The 7,684-nt window shown below is 40.0% G+C and overlaps 1 pseudogene; it reads right to left on the bottom strand.

The window, feature by feature from the left end:
- Positions 1–4,254: 4,254 nt before the first annotated feature.
- Positions 4,255–7,684, bottom strand: part of LOC106733395 (olfactory receptor 7A10-like) — a 12,297-nt pseudogene continuing 8,867 nt past the window's right edge.

Below are 7,684 nucleotides of genomic sequence, written 5' to 3'. Positions count from 1 at the left end.
TATTCATTGTGTCTCTTCTCTTCCATCTCTGTTAGTTTTGTCATAATGAATATTCTAAATTCTTTATCAGACATTTCCATGAGTTCCATTGTACTGTCTGTGGATGAAGAGGAGCTACTCTTATCCCTTGGGTGTGAGATATTTTTATGGTTTTGCATATTTCTTGTTCTCCTGTGGTGATTTCCCTTGAGTCTTCATGATCAACATGTGACTTACAAGAAAGCCCAATTCTTGTCTAGTCATAAGATTAGGTCACAAGTTTTTATGAAAGGACAAGCAAGCACATCCTACCATTTTTTCTGTGCATCTGGGAGAAACCCTGAGCACAGTCCTCTGATGGGTTATTCATTTCTTCCTAATTTCTAGAAGATCAATCTGAGCCATCAGAGATACACAGGAGGATGTGGTCTGCAAACTTTGGTGTTGCATTTTTCTCCAGGGACTTTACCAGGGTAAATTCTCAGCAGAACATCCTCATTGTCTTATCTCTGAAATGACTAATCTCAGCTCTCATGGCGAATTCAGTCTTCTTCTGGCCTGCCCACTATGCTTTCTAGGGTAAATACTTAGCAGAACATCTTCATTGCCTTTACCTGAAATAACTAGATCTCAACTCTCCCCAAGTGTGATTTTCAAACCACCAGACCCAGGACTCGAATCATAGTTGGCCACATGGGACCTAACCATGATGCCACATCCTGGTCCCCAAGAAATATTTCTTTTAGAAACTGTACATCTAAAAAATAAAAAAAGAAGCTGTACATCTGTATGTCCCCACTTAATATATACCGAGTGTCCACACTCTATGACTGAAATGGATTGACTAACGGATATAGAAACACAGTAAATGGGTATAATCAACTGAACCAGGGAGAAATGTTCACATGTTGAAAAATTCACTTTGTAAGCTAAATAATGGGATTGAATGTATAAAAGAAAATGAAACAAAAAATTATAAATAAATAATAAAAAAGTTAAAAAAGAAGCTGTACATCTATTCTTTGAAGAACAATAAATGATCGTTCTCGTGTGAGGTGGTTTATTCATTGGTCCATAATATTGATTGGTGTGTCTTATATTTTATTATTGAATTATTGTTCTGTTTGTGCTTGAGCACTTCCAGGGCTGTTGCAAATACCAACATTTCCATTGTTCTTTTTTCATTTTTAAGAGGTTTTTGCTATAGGGCGTGTGTGCTCACCAGACAGAGAGAGACAGAGAAACAGAAAGTGAGAAATCATCCCTAGGGAGGATGACCACGCCGCAATCCCTTCTCCTCCATTCTCCTCTCTGGATCTTGGGCACGCATGCACACACGCCCGGCGTGAGTTTTAAGCCACCGAGTCTGGGACGCAAACCGCGGTGGACTACATGGGAGTCCAGCGACATAGTCATTACGCCAACTGCTGGTCCTACCTTTCCATTGTTCTAAAAGACTCCCTCTTTTCTAAATTTTGATATTCACTAAGTGAACAGTGAATGAACAATATCAGTATCATCTCTTATAGTTTTCCATTATGCTGAGGAATCCCTTGAGTCTTCATGATCAATATGACTTACAAGAAAGCCCAATTCTTGTCTAGTCATAAGATTAGGTCACAAGTTTTTATGAAAGGACAAGCAAGCACATCCTACCATTTTTTCTGTGCATCTGGGAGGGACCCTGAGCACAGTCCTCTGATGGGTTATTCATTTCTTCCTCTTTCTTTCTTTCTTTCTTTCTTTCTTTCTTTCTTTCTTTCTTTCTTTCTTTCTTTCTTTCTTTCTTCTATCTTCCTTCCTTTATTTTCTTTCTCTCTCTCTGTCTTCCTTCCTTTCTTCTTTTACATTCAATCACTGTGTATCATTACAGCATACCAAATGAATTTTCCCATCATAAAAACATCATTATCAACAGATAATTATTCCTTTTTGTGTCCCTTAAATGTTTAGTTTCTTGTCATAGGGTGTGTGTGCTCCTTAGAGAGAGGCAGGGAGAGGGAAAATGAGAAACCACTCCCCAGCTGGGATGGCCATGCTGTCATGCTTCTCCTCCATTCTCTTCCTGGGATCTTGGCATGCATGCATATGCACCTTGTGTATTTTTGAAGCAGCCAGGTTCAGGACTCAAACCATGGTCAGCCATGTGGAGTCCAGCGATGTAACCACTACGCCACCTGGTCCCAACACAGTTCTTTATTAAAAATTATCTTTTATAGTCTGGCTTGTTTGGACTTGCTTGACATGTAATATGTTTATACTTTGAGAAACCACATCCTATGCTACAAAAGACATATGATTAAATGTAAACACAACATTTAAAAAAAGGCACAACCTTGACCAGTTTAAGTGAATGGCCTTGCCAGATGCCAGGCTGCCTGTGGCTGCAGGACTTTACAGCTGGGACCCGTGGCTCGCCCCTCCCCCACTCACCTTTGAACTTCAGGTTTGTGTTTTGGGACTTCAAGACGAAGTTGCACCCCCTCCCGGCCCCATCTGGATACTGGTTCAAGTGAACAGCCTTGCCGGATGGCAGGCTGTCTGTGGCTGCAGGACCTAACAGTCGGACAGGTGGCTCATGGCTCATCCCTCCCCCACTCACCTTTGTACTTCAAATTAGTGTCTTGGGACTTCAAGATGAACTTGCGCCCCTTCCTGCCCCATCCAGATACTAGTTCAAATGAATGGCCTTCCCAGACCTCAGACTGGCTGTGGCTGCAGGGCCCAATGGCTGGGATCAAGGCTCATCCCTGACTCCCCCACTCACCCTTGAACTCTCAGGACTTTGGTGTTTTGGATAGTTTCCCTAGAATTCTGGGCTCTACCCCCAGCATATCTTTTAGATTCATCCCACCTAGGCTGCTGGGAAGACTAGCGCAACTATGACATTTGGAGGTGATTAGGAAACAGAAGAAAGATTGGGGACCACTTGATATTAGAGAGCAATCATCCCAAAAGAATATTACTAAACCATCATTTGTGGCAACATAGGTGAGTCTGGAGAAAATAATGCTAAGTGTATAAGCCAGGCAGGGAAAGAACAATACCACATGTTCCCACTCATTGCAGAAGCTAAAAGATTTGATTGCATAGAAGTGGAGAGTGGAATGGGGAATACCAGAATCATGAAAGAGATGGGGGAGGAGAAAAGGATGGGGAGAATTTGGTTAACTGATGGAAAACACAGTTAGAGATCTAGAATGTGTTCTAGAGTACTAAATAAAGCACAGTGGAGTAATTTTAGTTGACAACAATTTAATGTCTAGTTGAAACTCAATAGAATCTATTTTAATTGTTCACTCTACAAAGTAATGATAGATGTTAGAGAATGATGTATATATTTGTTGTCCTGGTTTATTACACATCATATACAAGTATTAGAAAATCACATTAGACCTCATAAATATGTACAATGATTATGAATCAATTAAAACTATAAAAAAGGGTCACTCACAGAGCATAGTGGGTAAGCACCATATAGAGAAATGTGGATCTCACATGGTCAACCATGGTTTGAATCCCAGCTCTGGCAGCTTGAAAAACATGGTGGACATATATGTATGTGTGCCCAAGTTCCTGATGGGATAAAGAAATGAAGGAAAAGCATTGTGGCATGATTATCCCCCAATGAGGGATGCTTTCTCTCTCTTTCTACCTCTCACTGGTGAGTGTACATGCCCTCTGGCAATTAAAAAATCATTAGAAAGTCTAAAAATTAAAAAAATCTAAAGTAGTCAAAACAGACAATATGGTACTGGAATAAAAATAAGCATAATAATAATAATAATAATGACACATGCTTTTTTGCTGTTCATGTCTTCCTTGGAGAGTTGTCTATTCAGTTCTTTTGCCCATCTTTTAATTGAATTGATTATTTTTTTGAGGGTAAGTATGCTGTAAAGATGCACAATGATTAAATGTAATTAAAAAAAGACAAAGGCAAATAGAACAAAACAGGTTCTTCAGTCTGAGACTTTAGAGAAAACATGAAGAAGGAGAAATTACTAGGAGGTTAGATCTCTGGAAGGCAGGAGAGTTCCTACAGGAGGAGTAATATAAATTGCATTCAATTGATTTATAATCTGATCCCTTGGGACAGACAAACAGTAGGAAATATTTCTTTCTGTCCAGATGGGTGACCTACAGGGAAATCAAGTATTTGGATGTTGGAGTAACAAGAAGAAATGCACTTAATGAGAAGACAGAGGGAGCTGTAAATATCTCCTCTGCTGTTGTCCTTTGGCAACCTTGGGTTAGCCTCATTGTGTTGGAGTTTTAGCCCACATCGTTGAGCAACACTGGGGTCCTTCCTGATGTCTTTTCTGGGGGCAGAGCCTCGATCTCAGTCTTTAACCATCAAGGGAGGAATTTACACTTCCACAAGAAGACCTTCCTCACAGAGACACAATCCAGGTGAGACCATGAGCTTGGTAGATCCCACAGGAGAAAGTCAAAGAGAAGGGAACCAGAGAAGGCATACCAAGGTCATTTGGATGGCAGTCCAACCTAGCCAGGGCAAAGATTACTGTGGTCCTTTGCTTTCCTGGATAATCTATGTATTTATTCATGATGGGAAAAGGAAAAAGAGAACATTGATTTCAGTGAGACAGGACTGACAATGAAGTGATGGTAATAGAAACCCAAATAGTGAGGGAACAGGAGGCATATCAAGCTTCTTGGAAAAGAAGAGCATGTGTCCAAGGATCTTTGCCATGAAGAGGAGTACAAAGGTAGGGAGCTAGCTATGCATGGAAATGCAGAAACTTGAAGGCATTCAGATTTTTCACTAATTTTTGAAAAATTTTATTGTGTTTTTAGTATTAAAAAATTTGCATTTAATCATTGTACATCTTTACAGTGTATAACATGTTTCATCTCAGCATGAATATGGTGCATGTTAGTCAAGTCAAAAATATTACCCATAATTATCATTAACAGATAAATTTTCATTTTTGTGTCTGCTAAATGTTTCCCCTCCATTACCCTTTTCCCACCCCCTATGACCCATCTCCTCCTATACTGTTTCTAGTATCTACAGTTGTCCTCCCTGCTATTATACCTTCTTTCAGTCTCTACCACAGAGTGTAGACATTCGATATATATTCACTGGGGTCATACCATATCTTTCTTTCATAGTTTGGCTTCCTTTGCTTAGCATTAAGTCTTCCATATTTACCCACTTTGTACTAAATGTCATTGTCTCTCTCTTTTTTATGCGTGAATAGTATTCCATTGCATACACAAACCTCATTTTTTTCAATCCAGTCCTCCGTTCTTGAGCATTTAGGCCAATTCCATGTCTTAGGAATTGTGACCAATACTGCAACGAATACGGATATGCAAATGTTTTTCCAACAGTGTTTCACTAGCCTTTGGGTAAATACCCAGGAGTGGAATTACTGGGTTGTATGGTAGTCAGATTTTTCTAAGATGAGACCTTTGTGAGTACAATTCTGCATTAATGAAAAAAGATTCAGACCTGGGTGAGGGGCTGTACTGCTGAGACCCTTGCCCTGTGTCCCTAGAGTGATCTCACTCACAAGTAAGTGTTGCAGATGCTGCTCAGTGTACGTGAGAAGTACACACAGGCTTGATTATCAGACGTTCAGAAGGCAGTAGTTCCCCTTTCTAGTCTCTGTGTCTGTGCTGTTAACTTTTACTGCATTACAAAATAAAAGGATTATGTATTAAAAAAAGGTAAGGAGTTCATTGTACATATTATCTTGGAACAGCAATGGAAGACAAACACATTGTGAAGTACCTACTCTCACTCTGGGTAACCACATGAAAAAAATGACTTACTATGTGAAAAGGGGTATGCTTAAGAGTCTAAGTTTGCAATTATTTCCTTACCTATGAGGCTAAATATATTTGTAGGTTTTTTAGCCATTTACTTTCTCTGTTGCATAACGTACAAATCTTTGCTTTGTAGACAAGGATCAGAGTAATTGTAAAAGTATTTATTGACACATACTGATCGTACATATTTCAGGGGTATGGTATAACTTTTTTAAAGAATTATTTTATTTAACTTTATCATTATTACTATTATTTTGAGTTTGCTACAGGGCACATGTGCTCTTCATAGAGTGACAGAGACAGGGAGAAAGAGAAAGTGAGAAAGCAAGCTGTCAGGTCTGAAACTCAAACTATGGTTGGCCATGTGGGAGTCCAGCGCCTTAGTCACCATGCCACCTGCTGGTCCCCAGTTTTTTAAATTTTAATGTTCTTTTATTAAAGGCTATAAAATATCCAGAAAGATAAATAAACATGAAGCAATGCTATCTGTCCTAATATGAAGAACTTTCACTGCATCATTTTCCTTCACAAGGGCGTTCAGATCATAGAAGGCAGAGATTCCATGCCATTTCCCCTTATTTCATTATGCACTGCAGGATTTCTGAATCAGTAACTCTTCCCTCAGACTTCTCATTTATAAATCAATTTCATTTTTGACCCATTGTTCAGATGGAGTGTATTTTTGTCTGTTCCATGAGGACTTTTTTGTTCACAATTGGATCATAATGCAGAAGAGTGAGTTTCTCCCATTGCCAGTTTCTCTTGGTGTTGAAGGAATTATCTGTCATTCCTTGGCTTATCGTTTTCACCAGAATATTTTTTTAGAGAGATTTTTTCTATAGGGCGAGTGCGCTCGCCAGAAAGAGAGAGACAGACAGAAAGCGAGAAATCACCCCCCGGGGGGATGGCCACACTGCAATCCCTTCTCCTCCATTCTCCTTTCAGGATCTTGGGCACGCACGCACACGTGCCCTGTGTGAGTTTATGGCACCAGGTCTGGGACTTGAACTGCGGTCGACTACATGGGAGTCCAACGACATAGCCATTACACTCACTGCTGGTCCCTCACCAGAATAGTTTTTTACTTGCTCTTGGTAAAGGAGATTGTGGAGAGGAACATGGTGGCCACCCACCTGGGTACAGTTATTTTTGCTCTTGTTTTTTTTTTTCTGGTCATCAAGGAGATAAAACTTTGGAAGTCCAAGTAAGCTTTCTCTTCCATCTAGTCTCTTAGAGCTCTAATAAATGATCTAATGCATTTATCAGCTCTTATTCTCCCTTGTGTTTATTTCATTACCCTCTGTTCTTTTTACTGTGTTCACTGAACTGATTGTGTGTGTGTGTGCGTGTGTGTGTGAGCATTTCTTTAAATGCAGGGCAGAAACTAGCAAAATGTAACACAATTTAGCCCCTTGTTTATGACTTTACATGAGGCTTACAGACTGGAATTTTTGGTTGTTATTTCTACCTTAGGGGAAAGATAATGCCATCTGGCCAGCTGTCCTGTATACACTAGTCACCTGATGAATGTGGCCATGAAGTGAGAAAGACATGGTAGTAACAGGGCCCAGAGGGCCATGGTGGAGTGTATATATGTGTGTTTGTGTGTGTGTGCATGTGTACATGAGTGTGTATCTTCTTTTTATTTTTTAGTTTGCCATAGGGCTCATATGCTCACCAGATAGAGACAGAGAGAGAGACAGACAGAAAATGAGAAATCACTAACTAGGGAGGAAAACCATACCATAGTCCTTTCTCTTCCATTCTCCTCTTTGGATTTTGGGCACAAGCACCACTCAGGTTACTGGGTATGGGACTCAAACCATGCAGTCAGCCTTGTGGGTTCCAGTGCATTAACCTCCACACCACCTGCTGGCCTGGGCTCATATATTCTTTTTTTTTTTTT

This window comes from Tupaia chinensis, unplaced genomic scaffold (genome assembly GCF_000334495.1).
Source record: "Tupaia chinensis unplaced genomic scaffold, TupChi_1.0 Scaffold143650_1, whole genome shotgun sequence".
In the NCBI taxonomy this organism is placed as follows: Eukaryota; Metazoa; Chordata; class Mammalia; order Scandentia; family Tupaiidae; genus Tupaia; species Tupaia belangeri.
The sequence above is the reverse complement of the archived record's forward strand: the minus strand, read 5'-3'. Positions and strand labels throughout refer to the sequence as shown.